We start from the raw sequence: 23861 nt of genomic DNA, 5'->3' as shown, positions 1-23861 counted from the left end.
GAAATATCCTCTGGGTCCAAGGCAAACTGCCCTTTGCAATTCAGCAGCTGGAGCGGAGGGGACTGGGTTGGTCACAGGGACCAGGATGACTTTGAAAGAGGGAGAGATCGCACACACATGGGGAGGGTGGAGCTGAAATCAAGGGATTCAAGCGAAGGCTGAACGCACACAGGAAAGCACGACGAGATGAGCAGGGGTGGACGCAGATAAGTGGCAGCACTGGAGGATAGGAGCTGGGGGTGTAGTGGTGGGCAACAGCGGAAGGTGCGTCGATGCAGAAGTCAAAACTCTTTAAGTAGTTTCGTTGTCTCGTCAGCAGCCGCACCAGGTGTGCACAGCTCAGCCCGGTGCTGCTGCCAGGGCACAAAGCATCAGGCAAGGTCAGGTCCGAAAGGCCTGGTCGACAGTGCGACTTTTGAGCCAGTTGGCGCTAGCCAGGGTGGCCCCTAGTGCAGACGGGCGATTGGCATTTTTAACCACTGTGGTGTGCAGACGTGAGCAGGACGACGTCACCCGGCGGTAAGGACACCTGAGGCCAGTCTACGGCAGTGCCCCCGTCTTTGCTAGCACAATAATGGCAGAGCTGTAATAATTCTCGGTCTAGTACCAGCCCAAGGCAAACAGTGCTATGTAGCCAGGCCTCTTCCCGAGTGCTTCCACGGCTGCTCCAGCCAGTGATGGGCAGGAAGAAGAGAACCAGAAACATCTTTCCACTCAGGGCGACAGCAGGGAACTGCTTTAAATTCAGGAGGCAGCCCAGGTTCTAGGGAGGGATTATATGTGTAAATGCAGGGACTCATGCTTACATGCAGCGGATCAGACTGATCAGTACATATTTGGGGTTGGGGTCCTGCAGGGGTCAGTCCTGGATGTGGTACTATTCAGTATTTTCATTCATGACTTCGATAACAGAGTGGAGAATACAACTTATAAAATCTGCAGCTGACACCAAGGTGGGAGGGGTTGCTAGCACTTTGGAGGACAGGATTAGAGTTCAAAATGACCTGGACAAATAAGAAAATTGGTCCAAAATCAACCGGATGAAACGTACTACAGAAAAGTGCAAAGTACTTCACTTAGGAAGGAAAAAATCAAACGCACACCAACAAAATGGGGGCTAACTGGCCAGGCAGGAATACTGCTGGAAAGGATCTGGGGGTTACAGTGAATTACAAATTGAATACCAGTCAACAAGGTGATGCCGTTGTGAAAAAAGGCTACTATCATTCTGGGGTGTATTACCAGGCATGTTGTATGTAAGTCATGGGAGGTGATGGTCCTACTCTACTTGGCACTGGGGAGGCCTCAGCTGGAGTCCTGTGTCCAGTTCTGGGTGCCTGACTTGAGCAAAGATGTGGACAAATTGGAGAGTCCAGAGGAGAGCAACAAAAATAATAAAAGATTTGGAAACCCTGAGCACCTCTGAAGAAAGGTTTAAAAAACTGGGCAAGTTTAGTCTCGGGAAAAGAAGACGGAGTGGGGACCTGAGAACAGTCTCCAAATACCGTAAGGGCTGTTATGCAGTGGACAGGGACCAGTTGTTCCCCGGGTCCACGGAAGGCAGGGCAAGAAGTAATGGGCTTAATTTGCAGTAAGGGAGATTTAGGTTACATATCAGGAAAACCTTTCTAACTCTAAGGGGAGTTAAGCTCTGGAACAGGCTTCCAAGGGAGGCTGGGGAATCCCCATCATTGGAGGTTTTTAAGAACTGGTTGGACAGACACCTGCCAGGGATGGTCTAAGTTTACTTGGTCCTGCCTCAACGCAGGGGGCTGGACTTGATGACCTCTCTAGGCCCCTTCCAGCCTGACATTTTTTCTGTCTCTATGAAATCATTTCCACCTGGGGCACGGTTCTTGGTGGGACTCGGTCTCTCCTATCGGCCTGTTTTTTGACAGCATCCTTCAAATCTAACTCCACAGAGCACATTGATTTGCACTAAGTCGATGCCTCTCACCATGAAAGAGGCTGTGCCCAGGTGCTCATGTCTCTGCATCCATGGCAGAGCATGGAGTGAAAAGCCTCTTCCATCACGCACCGGCATTCCATCACAAGGAAGGCTGTAGCAGCCACTTCACTTCCGGGAACCCTAAGTCGAGGCAGCTTCAGGGCTTAATGGCCTTGATGATCTGATAAGCTTCTAGGTTTAATGCGTTAGATAACATTTAAATACACTATGAAGGCTGCTCTAAAATGTTTTAACTGCGCTTTTGTCTTTCCAAGTGCAGATAAGATGGCAGCGAACCAACACTCAAATGTGTGCTAAATGGCGGCCCCATCACCCCACTCAGCAGGGTTAAAGCGAAGACGCCAGTGGAAAGGAGACAGCTATTGCATCCCCAGAAAACCTGCAGAGAGAACCAGAGAGAGATTCATAGAGTCCAAGGCCAGACGGGACCATTGTGATCATCTAGTCTGACTTCCTGCCAAGCACAGGCCACAGAACCTTCCCAAAATAATTCCCAGAGCCGAGCTTTTAGAAAAACAGCCGATCTGGTTTTAAAAATGGCCAGCGATGGAGAATCCACCACGACTCTTGGTAAGTTGTTCCAAAGACTTTACTGTTACTTTCACTGTTAAAAATGTACACCTTATTTCCAGTCTAAATTTGTCTGGCTTCAACTTCCAACAGTTGGAGCCTGTTAGACCTTTCTCTGCTAGACTGAAGAGCCTATTATCATATATTTGTTCCCTACGTAGGTACTTACAGACGGTCATCAAGTCACCCCTTCACCTTCTCTTTGTTAAGCTAACTCCTGTAATCATTCTTGTGGCTCTTCTCTGAACCCTCTCCAATTTAACAATGTCCTTCTTGAACGGTGAGCACCAGAACTGGACAGAGTGTTCCAGCAGCCGTTGCACCAGCGCCCAATAGAACGGTAACATAACCTCTCTGCTCCTTCTCGAGATTCCCCTGTTTATACCTTCAAGGATCGCATTCGCTCTTTTGGCCACAGCACCACACATTCAGCAGATTATTCACTATGACTTCCAACTCTTTTTCGGAGTCACTGCTTCCCAGGATAAAGTCCCCAACCCCGTAAGTATGGCCAACACCCTTTGTTCCTAGATGTGGACATTGACATTTACCTGTATTAAAACACCTATTGTTTGCCTGAGCCCAGCTTAGCAAGCGATCCAAATCGCTCTTCATCAGTGGCCTGTCCTCTTCGTTATTTACCACTGCAAACTTTATCAGTGATGATTTTTTGTTTTCTTCCAGGTCACTGATAAAAATGTTAAGTAGCCAAGCACCAATCCCTGCAGGACTCCACTAGCAACACACCCATTCTCGATATTTCCTTGTTTATAATTACACTTCGCAGTTTTTAGTCTATTTAATCTATGCCATGTTAATTTCAGATCGTTCCTGTTTTTTCAAAATGTCCTGGGTACCAAGTCGAATGCCTTACAGAACTCTAAGTACATTACATCACCACTATGTCTTTATCAATCATACTTGTAATCTCTTCAAAAAAAAGATATCCAGTTGGACAGGATCTATTTTCCCCAAACCCATGTTGATTGGCATTCCTTCCTTTAATTCTTTATGGGAATTGAGTCCCATATCAGCTGCTCCATTATCTTGCACGGATCAATGTCAGGCTGACAGGCCTATAATTATCCGGGGCATCCTGTTTACTCTTTTTAAACATTGGCACAACTTTTGCTTTCTTCAGAAACGTCCCCGGTGTCCCAAGGCTTATTGAAAAGACTGCTGTACATGCAGGCTGCCCTCTCGTGAAGCTGACCTGGCTGCAGCCCAGCCTGGCCTGTCCGTGACATGGGCTGGTGACTGTCAGTGAAATCAAATCGCTCATTTCACTCTGAACACCCATGCACATTATCCAGGAGGTGGTGGGAGGAAAGGCAGTGATTCCGGCCTCTGAACACTTACTATGTCAGGAGAGGTACAGAACAGCTCTGCTATATTGTCCGTGGGATCAGGACGGCCTGAAGAAGATACCCAAAGTTGAGTGCCCACCAAAGAGAATAGAACAATAAGGTCATCTTCCTGGGAGGGTAGCATCACGGTGTGCACAATGCAGAGAAACTCGTATTCCTCGCTGCTACCAGGAATCTTCCCACGATTTATCATTTATTTAGACTGATCCCAGCCCCCTCTTCATGGCTGGGCCCTCAGCTGGGTTTGAAACCTCTGATCTTCAGAGATGAAAATCTAAGCCTGTATTGTTTGAGCTAAGGGAGAAACTCCAGTCACTGCTGGCAGCAATGTACTCTTCACCTCCTGCTTTCCTAAAACGGGCTTTACACTCAGTAAAGAGGGACTTTCCAATTGCAATAAACCCGAGGGGGGGGGAGGGGGGGAATCACAGAGACTCCATAGACCACGTTGGCCGGATTTTCAAAGTTAGGGACTCGCAATTATACATACATTTAGGCATACCTAATTTGCATATGCAAATACAGCACTAACACACACTCAGAGCCACTTGTAAACCCACGTCAGGTGTTTGTATGCCCAACTCCCACAACCTGGCCTTGGTGTTCTGGCCCTGGATCGGCCTAATGCAGAGTTGAACGTTGAAACATTCTGGACCGAGATTTGTCTGTGCTCCCTCTCAGCTATTAAAAGACACTCAGTGTTGGGGAGGTCTCCGTTACCTTCCAGCTCCTCTTCCTGCCTGGCTCTGCCTCTCCCTCTCCAATCTATCATGTCTTTTGATGGCATCATCCGCCCCACTGGAAATTCAGCCCAGCCATGGGATCTGGCAGGCCAAGGGGAGGAGGCAGTGCTTGTCTGAAGGCAAGTTGCTTTAGAATTAGAAACACCATGAGGTAAAAATAATATGCCGGCTGGACAGCTCAGAGCCTGATGAGGGGTTTATTACCCAGCGGGCCTCTCTGCACTCAGGGTGTTGGCAGCTCAATGTCTGTATCCTCAGTGCTGGGGTTATTTCAGGAGAATTATGGCAGCACGGGGCATCACCCATGAGGGAATGCCTGGCTAGGAGGGGCTGATTAACCTCAGCTGGTCCTCGGTCCACACCAGACTCAGCTGCCTCCTTCTAGGTTTCATCTCTGTGATCTACAAACCTTGCAAAAGAGCAGAGGTGCTGTTTCCGCCTGGGGCCTACCCGGGCTCTAACCATTGTGGTGTCCGAGAACCTCGCACACAGTGCTGCTGGGAGGGCGGTATCGCCATCCCCACTGTATGGGAAGGTGGTTCAGCACCTCCCATGGTGCAGGGTCTTTGGGCTCCCACTCCTCCAGGCCTCAAGGGCAGCAGCAGCCACCAGGCAGCTCCCATGCCGTCACCACTGGTGTGTCCTTTCAATGTGATTGCTCGGTGAGGTCCCTGGTGCCTAGGCTGGCCCTTTGGCTTGTGCTCCCATGGATCAAATCAGTCCAAAGCTGCCTTCCTGGCCAGCCACTGGAGCCTGTGACAAGAAAACCACCCCCAGTTCTATTTCGCAGCCCCCAGTCCATGTGGGGCTACCTCCCTAAATCACCCCACCCCTGCTCCCTTCTGCTCTGACCGCTGACTAGGAGTGAGCTTTAGCAGAAGGAAGCCCCTCTTCAGATGCTTTATGGCTGGGTGTGACTTTGCTTTCTGGGGGTGGGGTTAAATATAGCCTCCAGCATGGGGGTGACTGGCTGATTGGCTCCTCTTTTGGGGTGGGGCTGGGGGGTCAGAAGCATCTTTCCTGTAGTTGTCAGAGAATCTTCTAGGTCTGCTCTCTCCACTTTTCTCCCCGAGGGTGGCTCTGATCCGAGAGATCTCTCTCCCTCTGAAGCATGGGATCAGCCCAGAAGGCGCGAGCCGAACACCCTCTACCCGCAAGCCGTTGGCAGAAGAGGTGATGTCAGCAGAGATGCCAGACAGGTCCTAAGCCAGACCCTCGCTTGTTTCCTCCATAGTTCAGTGCAGGACGGTCCATTGCTTCAGCTCACACAACGTGGCTGGCAGTGGTGGGTATAGGACCCAGGAGTCCTGACTCTGTTCTGTGCACGACTAGCTAATGCTTCTTTCAAACATTATCCTCCTAGAAACCAAAGGGACACAGGCTACATTTGTATCTTAGGCTTTATCCTGACTTTGGAAATTAACACAGTGATGGTGCTGCCCGTCCCATGTCCCTGCACACTGGGCCTCCTTAGGTACCATTACAAACCAGCCTCACTCTGGGACAAGAGGATTGGGGGGGACAGAACAAGGCCACATCTCTCTGGTAAGAAGAGGCAGAAGGACAAGGGGGGAGAGCAGAGGAAGCAGATTTCCTGGCCTCTCCTCCCCCGGGAGCCACCGGCCACAGGGGACCCCTTGCTTTTAATGAGCCTTTGAAAAGCTCAATTGGATTTGCTGCTTTGACACAAACCCTGCTTTATTTCCCTGCTCTTGAAGGTGAGAAGGGCGGAGGCGGCAGCTACCCGCCCATCTAATCCCTGGCTCCCAGAGGAGCATGAAGGACTCTGAAGGGCAGATGCTATGTACAGTGGGAGCTACTCCTCCCACATACCCTTCTCCCCCTCTACAGTACTGGGATACTGAGAAAAGGGAACAAAACCCAGCAGGAACAAGGAGGGAAAAGCAACCGAATCCACTGTCCCTTCCAATCAGAGATGGGCCAAGGAGCGGGGCGAGGGAGGAGGGGGGGGGCGGGGGAGACTCTGAACCCATTTGGATCAGGCTAAGGGCTGGGGCTTGGGTTCCAGCCAGAATCATACCTAGGGGTTGGCAGGACTGAAACCCCTGTGCTGCAGACCCCAAATGGTGGAAATCTTGGGGGTGGAGGGGAATCGGATGGTCTCACAAGATTTCTGCCATCTGGAAACACAGCAAACCCGGTCTGGCAGAGCCAGGACCCTTCCCTTCGCTGATCCAATCCCGGCCAGAAAGCAGGGGCAGGGTTCGCATCCAGAGAAGCAAACGTGAACGTGCTCCCCCTTGAAGAAAAGACTTGGAGCGTGTGGGGGGCGTGTGGGGGGAGGGGGAGGGACACAGCACTGGCTCCGGCCCATCAGGGCAGATCTTCTACAAGTTTCCCAGCAGAGGAAAATGCACAGGGTGAAAGGTGCAGTATACCTGCCTATGACGCTGTCCTAAAGGCAGAGCTTCTGCTCCTCACACCGTACCCTTGATTCACTGGAGATGAACCACCAGCCGCGCACTGGTCCCCTCATGCTCTGGGCAGGCCAGAAAGAGCCCCTCTTACATCAATGGAGTGAGCTTGGGTGCCAAGGTCAGATTAAGCAAAGAAATTCTGCACCTGTCGAACCAGCTCAGAGGTATGCAGCAGAGAAACACCCCAGGGCTGGCAATGGAAGAGCCCCACCGACAGGCTGGCAGTTAGGGCATTTGCAGGGGATGTGGGAGAGACCCAGCTCCAATCCCTGCTCTGCCTGATTCAGCAGCACTCTCAGTTTCAAGCTGTTCTGCTTTGTATAAATAATTAAACTTTCCTTGGGCCAGAGAGCACAAGACTATGCCGCGGTTCTGGGGTCTCTCTTGTTTTGACCTGGACGTGAGAAAGCTTCCCACCAAAAGTTTGGTCTCAACAGAGACATTCCTGGGAAACGTTTCAGTTTTGATGGCTCAGTATTTTCAGCCCCGGGGGTGGATGGGGAAGGGTTGTCGACTAATTCCTGACCAGTTTGACTTTTGGGTACCACTGTGGAGAGGGCAAAATGCAGCCAGCAGCGGGGGGGAGAAGAGGTCATGCTGAGATAACTGAAAAGCCACGGGTGAGGAATAAAGGGGTGGTTGGGGGGGTTAGACACCCTATCAGCTCCCAAACGAAACCCGCTGCCAGGACACTGCCTATAAAACTGGACAGAACAGGGCCTGATTGGGGATTACTCAATGGCCACCTTCCCTAGGGTCTCCTCCATTAAACCTTATGGACTCTGATGAGAAAACAGCAGCCAAGCATATGTCTCTTTCCTCCGATCAGTCCCATCCCCTTTCTCCCTCACGTCCTCTCTGAGAGCGTCCAAGCCCACCCTGCCGGCCTCCCTGCCCCCAGCCCCACTTCCCTTTGGTGGCAAGATTTGCATTTCTCAGGGGCATGTGGGCACAGAGTGATGCTGCACCAGCAGCTTCTGTTACTGCCCTGGAGCAACAGAGCTGGGCTCAGAGTTCCCATTTCCCAGCGTACAAAGTGAACCTCCCCCGCCCCCCCAGGAAGGGCCTGCCCCAGTGCATGCAGGGGACTTGCCCGCTCTGCCCCGGCACGAGACCTGCCGCTACGCAGGGAATTCTCTGAGCCAGCCGCAAGCCCCGAGTTAAGAGGATCATTGCAGAGACGTGCAGCGTTTGAGCTACGGGGCAGGGTGCTGAACGGAGGCACCAGCCCAAGAGGGCCCAGGCCCTGCTGTGGGGCTCCAGAAGGGCTGGCTGTGCTCCAGAGAGCACCCCTAGCTCTGGGAAAGGGACAGCGTCACTCTCGTGTGACTATTCCCGGGGCAACAAGAGCGCAACCTTGCCTGGCTCTGGAGGGGCAGAGGCCCTGTTCCAAGGGTGAGGTCTGCAGCTCAGAGAGCAGGTGGCTGACCTGGCGGTCCCTCCAAACTAGGCACTGCCTGAGACGGCAGCTGGAAAGCACGGCACTGAAGGCGATGGAGAACATACACTGAGCCTCCCGGCAGATTTCGCTCGGCTCTTCCACTGAAGGCATCACCAAGGGCTGAGCCCAGTGCCGGGTATCTGGACTTTCCGCCTACTTCAGCCCTTGGACTTTGTTACCCAAAGAACGACTCACATTTGTATGGCATCTTCCCCCTGAAATGATTCCCAACACGTTACAGAAGCTGGCCCACAGCTCGTACACAGCACCTGGCACTGCCGTGAATCCCTACTCGTACAGAAAGGGCTGGCATGCCCACTGAGCCCTGTGTTTCCCAGGCTTGTAGGAATTTGTCCAAAAGACAAGGGTTAATAGCCTGATACTGCCAAAATCCAAACCCCAGGGCCAGGCCTGAAGCTGTTAAAAATCCCAACAAGTGGAGCTGCTGTATACAGGGTCAGGACACCCGACAGGACCGTGAGCCCATTTCTCCAGTCAACCTCCCAGGGGCCAGCCAGAGAGCAGCTACCCTGCTCATTAGAGATACCCCCGGGTTTAAACCCTGGAGTCTTTAACTCAGGCCATGCTCCTGCCATGCCCTCCGCCCCTGAGCTCCGGAGAGAGTCCTTGGGCTTCCAGCAGGAGCGAAGGAACAACACGCTGTGGAGGGAGGCTGGGACGGGGCCTCCTGTGGGAGGGACCCCTGCTGAGGAGCTCTGGGGTGCAGGGATCTGGCTGCCAGTACGGCCCCGATGGTTTGCCCAAGGAGCTTGCCTTTTGCTGGCCCAGCTGCAGACAGGAATCCCTGCAGCGATAAGGTGGCGCTGTATTTTTCAGGCCGGGATGGGGGGAGTTGGTTCCTTGCGTACTTTTCTCATTCGAGCAGCTTCCTCCTGTAGGAAACTTCAGGGGAAATCGGTGACACCTAGACAGCTTGGACGGGCCCGGGGGTTATGCAGCATTCCTGGCCAGTTTGGAAAAGGAGCTGATTTGGTGCCCAACAGCCACCTCCCTTCCTTGGCCCCCACCCCCACCAGCCTCTCTCCTTCTTTTCCCCCAGCCTGTCCCCACGTCTCACGGGCTAATCAGTGGTGTTTGGGTCAGGAGACCATGTCTCTGAGATAAGAGCGCCGGCCTGACACTTTCCATGTCAGAGCACTCCATCTTCTGTGTATCAATCCCCAGCAGAGAAAACACACAGCCACTGATAAAAGGCAACCGTTCCAGACACAAGGGACGAAAATAGTGCAGCCTGCACCAGCCGGCCGCGCACCGTCTGCCCTTGCCAATGGCAACTGGGGGTGCAGGGGCGCGAGCGGATGACCCTGCACGCAGCTCGCCAATTAGCGGGCAAGCAGGCAGGCCAGACGTGCTGACGGCCGCAGCAAAGTGGTGTGAGATGCACGCAGGAACGCTGGAGTTCATGCCACAGCCAGGTCAATATTTCCCTCTACCAGGGACCATTATCCCCAACTGCCCATGGCCTGTGGGTCCCATGTGTCCTGCTCCTTCCCTGCAGGGTGGTGGTTGGTTGCCACAGAGCGATGGCCACGCGGGCATATGGCCGAGACCAGCGATGTGCTCTGGGCCACTGACCGCCAATGCAGAGCTGCGCATTAGGAGCTCTGCCTGCCCCTCCGTTTGCACAGGCAAGGCGCATTCCCGGCTTGGGCAGCGGGGCGGGGGGGCGTTAACGACACTGCTAACTCATGCGCCAGGTTCACGCACCCAGGACGAAGGGTGCCTGAAATTCACAGCAAATCCCAGAAGCAAAACCGAGACGACGACGACGACCACTGAGGAATGAAGACTCGCCACCCAAGTGTCTCAGCGGGCTTCTCTTCACGGCACTGTTAGCTCGAGCGAGAACTCAAGGGCTGTCCCTCACCTAGCTCAGGTCAAGCCATACTGTAAGCTTGCCCACAGCGAGCCGGGGTGGAGACTAGAAATCCAGGCCCGCTCACTCCCGGCTGACAGAGCCGAAAGGCCGGGCGCGATGGGCCGGCATCGGAAGTGCCAGGGCAAGGCACAGCTGTCCAGATCCCGCAGCAGCTCACTGGAGCGTCGTGGAAATGCAGGAGGCGCGAGAAAGGTGGGAGGCAGCATGAAGAGAGGAGAAAGGAAGGAAGGAAGGAGAGACGACGACAGACTTGGGAGCAGCCTGAAACAAAGTTCGCCTGCCCTCTCCCCGGAGTCCGAAACCAAGCAGTTCCCAGCCTCCGCCTCCAAGCCACGTGTCAAGCAGGCCTCCTTAACGGTACCTGCAAAGATGCTCAGCCCCCATGCTCTCACGTGACGCAGCCACGGAGGCCTGCAGAAGACCTGGCTTGGGAAAGTTAATTGTGGATTAAAAGTCACCTTTAAGATTTTTGGCTGGAGGCAGCTACAGAGAAGAACCATGTAAATCAGAGATGGAACGAGCTGCTTGAATCTCCACCATGCCCCCGCCAGGCCAGGCCTACTTCTGAGCACGCATTCCCTGAGTGGTTGGCCCTCTCTGTTTATTTGTATTATGGTAGTGCCCTAAGAGAGAGCAGGGCCCCTGAATGCTGGGGGTTGTAGGAGACATGGTAGGAGACAGTCCCTGCCCCAAAGAGCTGCCAGTACAAACAGACAGGAGGTGGGAAGGGAAACAGAGGCAAAACGATTTGCCCAAGGTCACTGCCAGAGCCAGGATGAGAACCCAACTCTCCTGATCCCCAGCTCAGCTCTGCTCCACTTGGTAGCAGTGCCTAGTTTACGAGTGGTCTAAGGAATGGGGCTTCCATCACTTCCCTTGGGTAAAATCTAAGCAGAGACAAGGCGTGGAAGGCTGGTCCAGTGGTTACCTGGAAAACCCATCTTCAAGTCTTTGCTCTCCCATGTGACTCTAGGGCAGGGTCACTTCATCCCTCAGTTCCCCATCTGTACAAGGGGGATAACTGCCCTGACTCCCCTTGGCTGCGGTGAGAATAAATCCACGAAATATAGTGAGGCTCAGATCCCACGGTGATGGGCGCCGGATGAGTACAAAAGATAGCAGCCAGGCCTTTTCTTGGCAGTGAAGACAAAGCCTCAGACTCACCCCCGATCCCCTAGCCCCACCCCAATCCACCACTCAATAATTCCTCCCCACCCTGCTAATATTTGAAGAATGGTCTTAGCCTCTCCCCCATTTTAGCCATCTTGGAGCCAGGCTGTACAGATTTCACTGCAGTCCCTCCCTCCAGCTGCAGGGTCATTTTATCGCACTTCTCTGAGCTCTGGCCAGTTTGTCAGAATCCTCATGGCAGCGCAGCAGCTGGAAACATATGAAATATTCCAGGTGCAGTCGTGCCGGAGCAGCACCCGAGGGATTAGCGCCTCCGAAGTCATTAGCAGCTCTGATCACTTTGTTCTAGTCTGTAGTTATTGCAAATTCAGGGTTGGATCAGTGGGAGGAATCTCAGGCTGCAGCCACAAAGTTCCGGGGATTTGAAGCAGAACTGTGCCACAACTTGTCCCTCGCCAACAAAAGCCCTGGCAGTGCCAGGAACCCAGCACAACAGTGCCCAGCATGCCCCAGCTTCTCCCACCGTGGCCTGCTGGTACGAGTCAGCCATCACCGGGGGGGATCCATTCTAGGTGCAAGTATAGGAAGGAGAGTGGGTGTCTATAGGACTATTCTAGGGTGCTTGCCCGGTGCTGAGCTGGATTCAGATGCATTTGGCTTTGTCTTCAGTCACTTAGGTGCGTGGGTTTGAGAAGTGACGCGGCGGGTAATTGCTCTGCGGTCACTTAGCAACCTGGGCTTGGTTTAGTGACAAAGGGTTTTTGGCTGGTAACGTTTCACTTTCCAAACACTAGCTCACTTCTCCTCCCAGCCTCCTGTGAGGCAGAGCAGTACCAACCCCCATGTCAGAGATGGGGAAACTGAGGCACAGAAAAGCAGTAGCTCTCCTCCCAAGATCACACAGTGAATGGCAGGGAACTCCCAGGCCGGCGCTCAGACCGCACCCCCCTCTAGTGTTTCGGAATGGCTGGGATCCCCACTCCTTCTTGGCCATGTCAGACTCACAGGCATATGTCTGGCCTCTGCGAAGAACCATTTCCCCACGGTTCTCGTTCACACCACACGGCTTTGCAGCTGCCTGAGCTCTGCTATGCAAACAGCACCAGAGGAAGTATCCATAAAACGCAGGCAAACAATGCTGTATTACGTTACTTCCAGAACACGCTGCATCTGGGATTCCATTTCTTCCCCTCCAGCACGGCAGAGGAAAAAACAAGACCTTTCAGATTCTGCGTATTTATATTCTTAGGCCTCAAAAAGAAATCTGCTAATGAATTCCCTCCTGGAATCCGGAGATAGAGGGAACTTTACACTGTATCCCTTCTGGGGCTGGGACACGCTTCTCCTCTCAGGCAAGCGGCTCCCCTAATCCGACCCCGATCCAACCAACTAGCAGAAGTGAAACCAAGAGGGGCATTATGCCACTTGTTCTTTAATGACAGGCACCAGTCAAGGCTGGGAAATGGAAAGTTAGGTCCCTCATGGAGAGGACATTTTGTTTGCTGGCCTGGTAAGGCACGAGGGGATGGAAAGGAGCAAGAGTTCTGCTCAGCTCTGCCACATCACAATACCACAAGCTGCACTTGCAGTGGGACTGGAAAGCCAGGTTCTGCTCAGGTTCTTCCCAGAGGAGGGGGAGGTGGCTGCATGGGGCTGCCGTCAGCCTAACGCTAGAGAGCCTTCAAAAAAAAAGAGGAAAGTGGGTTTGTATCTACATACACTTCAGGTGTGTAAAAGAAGGAAACCATGACCAAGGTGTAACCCCCCCCCCCCCCTCCCTCCCTCCCGTGCTCGGAGGGCATCACAGCCGCTTCGGCGACATCTCCAAATAACCAGGCATGCCATTCTGGGGGTGCAAAGTCCATTAGCCAATCTGAGTGCCGGCCATGCAGCGAAGGCCCTGTGGGAAGATCGCCCTGCATTGTATGCACGGCTCAGCAAACCCAGGCCGCTTGGGGTTGAGCTGGCAAACAGCTGATCAGGCGTTAGGAACTCCTGAGCACTAAACCCCAGCCCTGGCACCAGCTTGACCTACCTGCTCATCTGTGAAATGGGGACAACAGCCCACCGCCGAGGCGCTGGGAGAACTAACCAGCCTGGCTGTAGAAAGGTCAAGGTGCTATTCCAGAGTAGGGTGCGGCATGTGTCCATGGGTAGCCAAATCTAGGGGAGAAGTAGCTTTCCTACCAGATCAGAATACAGGTTCCATAGCTTCTGACATCCAGCCCTCAGGTTTCAGGACAGTATCCTCTCATCTCACTCCTCTTGAGCATTCACAGGGACTACGCACGTGAGCAACCGTTCACCAGCGTGGACAAGGATGCACAACCTGGCCACGTGCATGCAGCCTTAGAGCTCTCCTGCACAGAATCTCCCCCGGCCCCTCAGTGATGCACAGGGAGTGCACGTTGCCCTCTGATTAACGCTGCGAGTCTGCCACAGAGGTCACAGAAATCATGGAGTCCATGACTTTCCGCGACCTCTGTGAAACTCCGCAGCTGCAGCAGGTGGCCACAGGGCCAGCCACGGCCATGGAGCCAGCCGCATCAACCCACTGCTTATTGGCCCCGGGGGCGGCTGGAGCAGCGGCTGGTGCGGCTGGCTCCCGGGACCGCCTGAGGAGCAGCCAGTAGGGCTGGCCCCGGGGACCCCCAGAGCAGCGGCACCCCAGGGCAGCAAAGATTTAGTCAGGGGTGTTTATAGTAAACATCATGGACAGGTCACAGGCTGTGAATTTTTGTGTATTGCCCGTGACCTGTCCATGCCTTTTACTAACAATACCCGCAACTAAATCTTAGCCTTACGTATGATGATTTATGCAATATCCTGACTTCTTGGCACTATAGGGGGTGGCTGCATATAGAGTAGGGGTTTGCAATTGGGGAGACCAGCGGGCTGCTAACAGGTGTCAGGGGATCCCAGACAGATCCCGGGTAGCTGGGAAGGAGACCATCACCGTGGAGGGCTTTACTGCTCAGAGACACCTGCAGAATCGCCAGCAAGAGAACAAAGCCACGAGGTTTCAGGAAATCTGCAAAGTGCAGAGAACAGAGAGTGGAAGGGATTTCACATGGCGAGCACCATGCCATCCCTCAGGTTAATATGGGCTCTGGCACATCTGTCCCCCGGCCGAACGCACAAGCGCCCCGGCAGCTGAAAACAAATCAAGTCAGGGACAATCGTGCATGTCATTAAGAGCCGGACCTTGCTAGCTAATAGCCAAAACAATCTCTCTGATTATCGCAAGGGACAAAGTCCATTCTCTCTCCCTGTGTGTGTGTGTCTCTCTCTCTCTGCCCGTAATCTCAGGATCTGAGGCGCTGGCTCTCAGTTTCACCACCCTGCAGGTTAATACAATTCCCACTTATCTTATCTCCATCAGTTTCCTGGCAAAGCCGGTATCCGATTGGCTCCCACCAGCCAGCTGGTCTGGAAATTATCGGAATAATTCCTATCTCCAGGATCATAAACCAAATCGGGCTGTTTGCTTTGGATAAAAAATAAAATACAAAAGGCTGCTGGGGGAGGGGCGGGGGGAGAAAGAAAAAAACGGACAGTCAGCAAGGTTTGGCCTCGTTGAATTTCACCTGCCAAAGCAGCCCCCTGGAGGAGTGGGAGGGGGAGCAGGAAATCCCATGTGCCCTCACTCCTTCAACAAAACAGTCTCTCTGTGGCTCACAACCCTTCTGGGAGGCCAGGGAGGCCCCGGGAGGAACAGGGAAATTGCAGTAGGCCAGTTACAGGTGGGGACCCTGAAAGCACAACTGACTCCGGCGGGGATGAGCTCAGCCTGGCACGTGTCAAGCAAGGAGCGGGGAAGACTGCACAGAGACAGCCCCGTGGGCCAGGTGTGTTCAGGCTCTCCTGTGGAGGGTCTGCATCATTTGCAAGAAGGGCTAGTGCAACGTGCCCTGGCTCACTCACCATGAGCCAAAAGGGAAACGGGACCCTGGCTTAGGCAATGTACAGGGGCACGACACCGGCGAAGCATCTCCCTGGAAGCAGCACCAGCCTACGCTGTTATCTCACTGGAGAGCATCCCATTCCTCCCAAGGGACATTACATCCTCCCTCCCTTGGAAGGGTCAGCTATTAGCAGCTGCAGAGGTACAATACCAGGCTTCAGGAGGTGACCGGGCCAGCGCAGCCAGCGAACGGCAGGGGACACTTCCCCGGCTTCTGTATCATAGCCGGCTCCCCAGTGGGGTGCTACAACCACACCAACCCACAGCGCCTTTCCTTCCAGAGCGCTCCGCACCGGGGACAGGCCAGATTAGCAGACTGCACCCGCTGACTCCGCGCCGCGTGCCCATGACCCCCCGGGCTCTCTCTGCGTCCGGCTCGCTCCAGCTAGACAACAGACCACGCCGGCTCCAGCCGCAGCCCACCTCGGATGAGATAACGGAGCCAAGTGTCGCCGTGCACTCAGCCGGGGGAGGCGATTACGGCCTTTGGCACTCAATGCTGCCTGCGTTTCCTTTAGCGCAAGGCAGGAAGCGAGGATGTGCCATTTCACAGCCACTTACACATTCAGCGCCGGCTATAAACATCTGGCAGGGGCTTCCCGGCTCTTCCAGCCAGCATACCAAACAGCACACGCGGACCTCAGCCAGCCAGCGACACGGGCGTTAAACATTAACCTGGCAAAAGGGCAGCAGCGCAAAACAGGAAACTCGTTCTGCTGACTGGCACCAGCAAGGGCACCAGAGAGCTCTGGCCCTGAGGGACCCATGCTCCCGGCACGGACCGACAGCAGCTGCTTCCCGGACGGGCTTCTTGATAAAACGCCTTTTGCTGCAGCAATGGGGATCTTTGTTAGCCGTGCCCCCTCCCGCGCGCACAGACCCCTACCTGCCGCAGCAGGGACGCGAGAGGAAGCACAGAGGCCCCAGAGCGGGCGCCCCGTGGACTACGGAAACACACAGGCTACAGCACTGCCGCAGGACACCACCGCCTGGGCGCACACTTGAGATTCTGGTTCCAGCCCCAGGCTGGAGAAACTGTTAACGCCGAGACACCTGCAGCTCTCAACTCTGCTGTAATGCGGCCCCACGAGGCCTAGGGACCTCCCCCACTGGTACGGCCTCAGGGCCCCCCCCACCGCCTCTCCCCAAGGGCGAGGGTTTGGGAGATTGTTCCTTAACATCTGGGGCTAGCGGGAGCCCCTCCGAGCGCTGATCCCGCCAGGGCAACAACAGAAAAAGGCTTCTGAAAAGCAGGCCCATGGCCAGGCCCTCCCTCCTTTGCCTTCGCCCTCGCTGCAGACACCTATGACTCAGGAAGGGCTCTCGCCCCTCCCAGCCTGCCTGCTCCAGCGGGGGAAGTCTGTCACCCTGCCCTCCGACATAACAGCCCATCGACTTCGCGGCACCGGAGATGGGTGGGGAGGATCAGAACCCTGCTGGCACTGCCATGCCCCATCACGGTCTCAGCCACCTCCCCCCCCCCCCCCGGGAGCCACGCTGCTGCCCAGGGGCCCATCGCCGTGGGCGAACCGTGGGAAAGGGGAAATATCGGCGGGCAGCAAGGAGGAGGGTTGGCACATCCAGCACCTTTCCATCGGTTACGCCTGCCCTGCTTCGACGAGGCAGCAGCGCGAGTTCCTGGGGGAAGGGGGTGGGAGTGGGGATTTATGGAGTCAAACTAAGCTTAAAATCAACATTGTCAAGGCTTCCAATGCCTCATCCAACCCCCCACCCACAGAACACAGGGCAGCCGGTTGGATCCGTCCCGTGTACCTCCTGCCACTGCAGGCCTTGCTGCCCTGTTCACCCCCTAAACCAGGCCGGAGGGTGCAGGAGAATGGGCAGGCCCGACCCGGGGACAGCAGAAAGCAAAATGCCGAAGAGGGAGCAGACACTGGGGCGTTGGGATTGCAGGGCCTCTGGGATCTCCAGGGCTTTTGCTGTAACTTGCAGCATCACCTTGCTAGCGAAGCCAGTAAACAGCCTCCACGGGGACTACATGGTGCATCAGCCAGGACAGAGGCCAATACTCCTTCCATGAAAATTCAAGTCAACGGCTCTGCTGAGTCTTCTGCAGCGAGAAGCCACCTGCTAATGCCACCGTGGGGCCTTGCTTTGTTACAGTCTCGAAGGGCAGAGCTCCCCCTACAATCTCAACACCGCCACGCTTTGCAGCACCCAGGCTTCTATCCGGGGGGCCTCCCATGACAACACGGCTTCTTAGCTGGTGCGATCGCACCAGGCCATAGCCCACGCAGCACGGCTGCAGTCAGAGCATACACGCATTGCGGAAAGGGGCCGAACCCAGGTTTCCTCTGGCCGTGCGTGTTGTGTGGATGGTGTGTATTTGGGTGGGCAGGGGTTGGGAGGAGCGTGAGTGCATACGTGTGTGTGGGGGGGGGGCGGCAGCGGAGATTCAATTAAAAAGTGACCTGAATGAAGCCAAACCCAGAGATTTTGGATCTCTGAAAAACCCAGCATGTGTCAGTGACAGACACACACACTAGTTCAAGGGCAATCCTCCCAGGGTTTTTAGCACTGATTAATCGGCAGCTTGAAAATCTTTATCGCTTTTCTCCATTGTGTACCAGGGGTGTGTGCTTCCCCCCCCATATTTCTTTGACAGGGGTAAAGATGAGGCCATTTCAGGCTCCTGGCTGACAGTCGGAGGCAGAGGGGGTTTTAAAATGTAACCATGTCCCTGGTTGGAACTTACCTTTTTTATTCTTAGGGGTACACAAACCTCTTGTCTCACCCCAAGCAGGCTGCAATGTTAAAGTCTCAGAGAGTTTGGGGCTGGAGGTGGAGAACGTACGAAGGACAGCTTGCCCGAAATGGAGTGGGGATTACAGCACACGATGAGCCACTGAAGCACATGGCATCTAACGGCAACTCTGCCATTGACACATCGGTACAATCATTTCCATGTCTCCCTGCCTCAGTTTCCCCACAGGGAGCACTATATTTACCCACCTACGTGACATGCTTGGCACTGATCTTTTCAGCCAAAGGTTTCAAAGGATTAGCCTGTGTGGGAGATGGAGAGCAAAACCGAATCTCATTGTCACAACGCTGTAATTTTTCGGCGGATAAATTCATTTTAAAGAATGCAGTTGCCACCCAAAGCCATACAAATAAAACCAGTGCCCTAGTGGGATTGAGCCAGGATCAGATAAGGAAAGATACAAAACATACAAAACTGTGTAAGCCCCCGCGTAAGAATTCAGAGCCAGACTGCTCACCTGAAAGCTTTCAGAGCTCCAGCACTGCTCCAGACACACCCACTGTTAATTACAAAGACAATTACAACTTAACGGAGCAAGATTTCACCTGCCTTCAAATAACTAGTCCCCAATCTTCCAGCTTGCAAATATCCATACTACATTGTTTATGTAGGACCTAGACAAATGTTACACGTAGGTAGCTCCTTTCATCAGAAGATTTCAAAAATCTTTTCAAGCATTCATCCATTAAGCTGCGCTATTCCCCTGTGGACAGGGGAAGGATATAACGTCTTCTATATAAGGGGAAACTGAGGCACAACACACCTACTGGCCCATGGGCTGTGTCTACACAGAGCATCTCCTGCTATCGCTGTAGCCGTGGTGCAGTTTCATCAGAGGACTTTGAAGAGTAAACTCAGTGCAGGCAATACCAAAGTGACGCAACTGCTGAGTCTGGAATTGAACCAGAGCTCTGCCTTCCAGTCAAATCCAGGGCTCTCACCCTTAAAACATACACCTTGCCATACTCCAGTGCTCCTTCTTGTATGTCCAATACCCAAAAACCACTATCCCAGTGCTATCCACACTGCTGCGCACAAAGAAGCGAATCAAAGGGGCTGCATAGGTTCAAACTTCATAAGGAACACAGGGGCAGGGCTGTGGGAAATACCAATAGTTACCCAAATGGAAAACTTACCGGTGAAAGGGCATTTTCAGTTTCCAGCTTTCGAAAAAGGATCTTACAACCACAGGGAGAGGGAAAAACTAAAACCAAGTGTAAATCTTGGTTCCTGTGCCAAGTACTTGCAGTTAATAGTCTCTAGTGTGGGAATCTGTAGGGCTGTAAAAAGCAGGAAGCAGAAGTGAGAATGTTTGAGGATTATTTATACTGTGGTTGCGCATAGGAATGCCTCTCGGGGACCTACTGTCCTGGGTGTTGTACAAACCTCGAAAGAAGACCGTGCTTGCCCCAAACAGGTTTTACAAGATTGGATTTGCACAAAAAGTACGAATGGAAATGCTTTCATGGCTTAAAAAAAACCCCAAACACAATCAAAGAAACCTGCTAACTTTCCCCTGCAGCGTCAGAGAGGGCTGGGGGGAGGCAGAAACATGAGAAAGTGAAATTGACCGAACAAAAAAGAGTAACTGTCCAGCCTAGATTCACAGGGCCAAGCACCAACAGGGGAAACACAAACGAGATTTGAAAATTCTTTCCGGTTCAAGTGGTAGCAACACGGGAGGGGGGGGTGGATATCTGACATATCCGCATTGATCCCGGCAGCGGTGGCCGGAGCCGGAGCCAGCCTGTTTATTTCCCCACTCCGAACAGCACTGTGAATAGGGGAGCATTTCTGGACGTTCACACACACAGTCGAAGTCCAAAGGCAGGAGAAGGGGGGGGGGGCACCCCAGACCCAAAAGGCTGCAGGGAGGCGACAGACTATAACCCCCATGGAGAAGATCACTGCTCTTAGCACGAGCAGCACCTCTTCATCTGCAGTTTCCCCCTTCCCCAACCTTTCAATGCCCCGTCTGTGCAAGAGCAGAAGGCTGGGAAATCCCACCTTGCTGGGGTGGAAGAGGAGAGAGATTTTTCCTCCACATGACCCCACTTTACCTCACCCTTTAATAAAACATGGCATAGTGAAAAAAATCTGCCCGTATGCAGTAGGTTTTATTTGAAGACTTTAGCATGTTTGGAGCTTCTCAGAAGCATCTGGATAAATACTGCTATCAGGGGCACCCCAGCCTCTGTGCTTCCTGCCCTAATCCACTGAGGTTGGCAGGATGAGGCAGTTAAATGCTTATAAGTCACTCTGAGGATTTAATGCATTGTACACATGCTGGTTATTAACAACCCTCCGCTGTTCAAAAGACCGAGTTCTCCTTTTGGCAGGAAATGCCAACATTTCACAATTATTTTTTTTGGGGGGGGGGGTGTGAGGGGACAATATCGGAACGAAAAGTCGAACTCTGAAAAGCTTCCCAGGGGTGAGCACTCGCTTTGAAAGTTCTGAATGGACATTTCAGCACAAAACGCTCCATTCCGAGTCTCCCGCCGAGATGATTCCAGGCCGTCCGCGGAAGTGACGTTTTCACGGGGGAACATTTCAAATGGCGACAAAGCCGCATTTGCCGATGGGGACGTTTTTTGGAGTCAGGAAATGTCAACCTGCTCTACTGAGAGCCTGGGAGCTGGGCACAGGGTTTGGTGCCTTGCCCCGTGGTTACAAACGGAGTTGCTAACATGGCCAGAAAGAGTGTCCAGGGCTTCTGCTCCCTGGCCCCATGCTTAACCATTAAGCCATACTCCCCTACCCAATGTCTGGGAAGTTCTTTCCTTCTCTGAGAGAGTCCAAGTCGGAGAGAACTCTTGCATTTGCAGCGTGTGCACCTTGCCCACTCACCAGAGGGCTAATCCTCATCACAGCCAGATTTCCAAGGGCACCACAGCTGGGACTCAATTTTCCAGACAACTCAGTTCCCTTGTAGACACCTAGGTCCTTTTGAAATCCTCGCCCCACATGACTTAGCAGCACTTGTCCCAGTGGCTTTCAATGGGACTTGGGCCCCGTAGATCTCAGTGGGAGCTGCCGGGCCCTTGGGAAAATCTAGGGCCCAGGGTCTCCAAGCAGTCGGTGCCTTTGTCACTAATGATGTCACAGGCTAGTAACAAGAAAACACAAGCCACAGCCAGCTGGTCCCTTAGTTACTGTCCGTTCCCAGCTGCAACTGAGGAGCCGTTTGAACCCTGGCCGCCCGGCATGTTCCTGCCCCTCGAGATGCGGCACCCGCACGCATCAAAGAATCCCTACAATTCTTGCAGCTCCGTCCGCCACCACAGCCCAGGCTCGGAGGCTGAACACCCAACGTGGGGAACCCTCCTTTTCCCCACGGCTACCCCCACGCCCTTCATTCCAGCCCGTATCGCCCCACTCCGTACCCCCCTGCAAGTAGCTGCCCCGGGGGTGGGCCCTGCAGTCCAGCACAGCTGCACTTGTGACGGCAGCTGTCCGGAGGTGCCCAGTTCTCCAGGCCGAGCTCCCCGGCTTCGTGCAGGTCTCTGGGCGAGACCCACGCCAGAGCCTGGGGCTTCGAGCAGCTGCTCCCGGCAGACGGAAAGAGTAAATCCTGACAACTCTACTAGCGAGGCGATGGTGCCGGGCCGATAAGATGGAGGCGGGCGATTGGGAGAGTCTTAAGCTACATACAAGCAGCATCTTCGCTCTTCACCTTCTCTCACAAAAGGAAATCACTCCAAAGGGGCTAAGGAGATTATCCCAGCTTTGCCGTCCTGGGTGCTCAAGTAATCAGGGCGCCTTGGGAACACAAAGGAGTGAGCAGGCCTTCAATTAGAGTGGGCGACAGGGGTGGGGGGCGTTCGAGGCAGGGGCAGGCTGCTGTTCTGCCACATTTACAGGGGACCCCAAAATCCCTCTGCTGCCCCCCCCCCCACTATGGCACATTGTTATGCTGGATGGGTGTGCCTCGGGTAGTACAAAGAGGAAGTTTTAGTAGGAATCTGCAGTGGAAAAGGGGGGTATGGTGGCAAAGATCTTTGGCACATCTCAGATCCACAGGCCCATGCCAGCATTGGCTGCTGCTCCATCTCCTGAAACACTTTGGAATGCACCCCCCAGCATCCACCCTCCACCCCCAGGAAAGGAAGGAGGGCTGGGGGGTGCCAGAGAGAAGGAAGAATGCGCGCGCTCCCAGCAGCAGCCAGCAGAGGGCCCTGCAGCCTCCCAGTTTGCTCCCCGTGGGTTCTCCAAGCCCACTCCCACAGGTGGCCCCCAGCCATGCCAGCTGGTTAGATTGGGGCTGGGGTAGATCCAGGTTCAGGCAGGCACAGGGGCAGCAGAGGACGGAGTGCAGCAAAGGGGAGCTAGGCAGCTGGGCTGTTGCACTGAGAAGGGAGGGCGAATGGAGAGGATGAGGGCGGGGGGCTGACCCTGGCAGGACACAGGGTGGCTCTCGGAAAGGTGCCCCCCAGACCCCGTCTCAGCCCCCAGGCCCCGTTGGAGCACAGCGTTCTACCACTGGATAGCGGGCAGGGCCAGACTGGCACTCCCGTCAAGGGGTCTTGACACACACGACTGTGGGGTCTGTCTCTGAGCTCCCTGACCCGCCCCCTGCCACTGAGACTTGCCCAGTCCCTCCCCAGCACTGCTCCCCTCTTCAGGCTCTGTGCCTCTCTGCCCCCCTCACAGACCACATACCCTGGCAGGAAAATATCCCTTTAATGCTGGATATGGGGACTGCGGTATCCTCTACAGGGGAAGAGAAAACGTCCCCTCCCCTCTGCTCCCCCCCACCCACTCCCATCTTCCCAGACCCCCTTTTCAAGATGAGCCCTCCTTTCCCCTCCGGCCAGGAGCCAATCTAGACACAGCCCCTCCCCCACGAGCCGGGTTTGGGGGATTTCTCCTCGCTATCACTTCCCAGCATCACTTGGGAGTTATTGATTTTTTGACACAGTACAACAGCAAATCTTTATCGTACTGAACCCTGACCCCGCTTAATGGAGGAACTCTTACCTACCCTGAATAGCAATATGGGCCAATCTGCCCGGCCTGCCTCCCAGCCCCTCGCCGGCGTTGATCCTGCACTGAGCCAGCCCAGGCGGGAAGAGATGAGGGGAGAGAGGCAGCGGGTGTGATTTTACGGAGGTGTAGTCTGCATATCCCCACTGCCAGATCAGAGGGCCTGTCAGTTACTCCACGGCTACAGATCGGGGCTGAGCACCCCCTACCACTGTTCCCTCTAAGCCGTGCGCGTGTGCACACAGATCCTAAACCCCACGCACACGGCGAAACACCGCACGCATAAAACTTTGCACAGAAGCACAACAATTTGCACAGAAAAATTTTTTTTGTGCACACGGCCTGTCAAAAATTAGAGGGAACATTGCTCCCTACCCCTCATACAGCATGGGGGAAGTCCGCACTAGGCAAGCTGGGGCGCCCCATATTTTATAGCAGGGGCAGGGTAACATTTCAGTGCCCAGGGTCATAGGATCCAGCTCTGCAGAGATCCATAGCTCCAACCAGACCGGTAGCCTGCCTGCGTCCCGCCACGGATGCTCCGTGAGTACTGCACTGCATTGATAC

The 23861-nt window shown here is 54.2% G+C and overlaps 1 protein-coding gene across 4 annotated transcripts in view; it reads right to left on the bottom strand.

The window, feature by feature from the left end:
• Window positions 1-23861, bottom strand: part of ZFPM1 (zinc finger protein, FOG family member 1) — a 114629-nt gene that overhangs the window by 20447 nt on the left and 70321 nt on the right. The gene's annotated exons all lie outside the window — the stretch shown is intronic.

The sequence above is a fragment of the Lepidochelys olivacea genome (genome assembly GCF_965140295.1).
Source record: "Lepidochelys olivacea isolate rLepOli2 genome assembly, chromosome: 12".
NCBI lineage: Eukaryota > Metazoa > Chordata > Testudines > Cheloniidae > Lepidochelys > Lepidochelys olivacea.
Note: the sequence above shows the minus strand (reverse complement) of the source record. Positions and strands in the feature narration are given on the sequence as shown.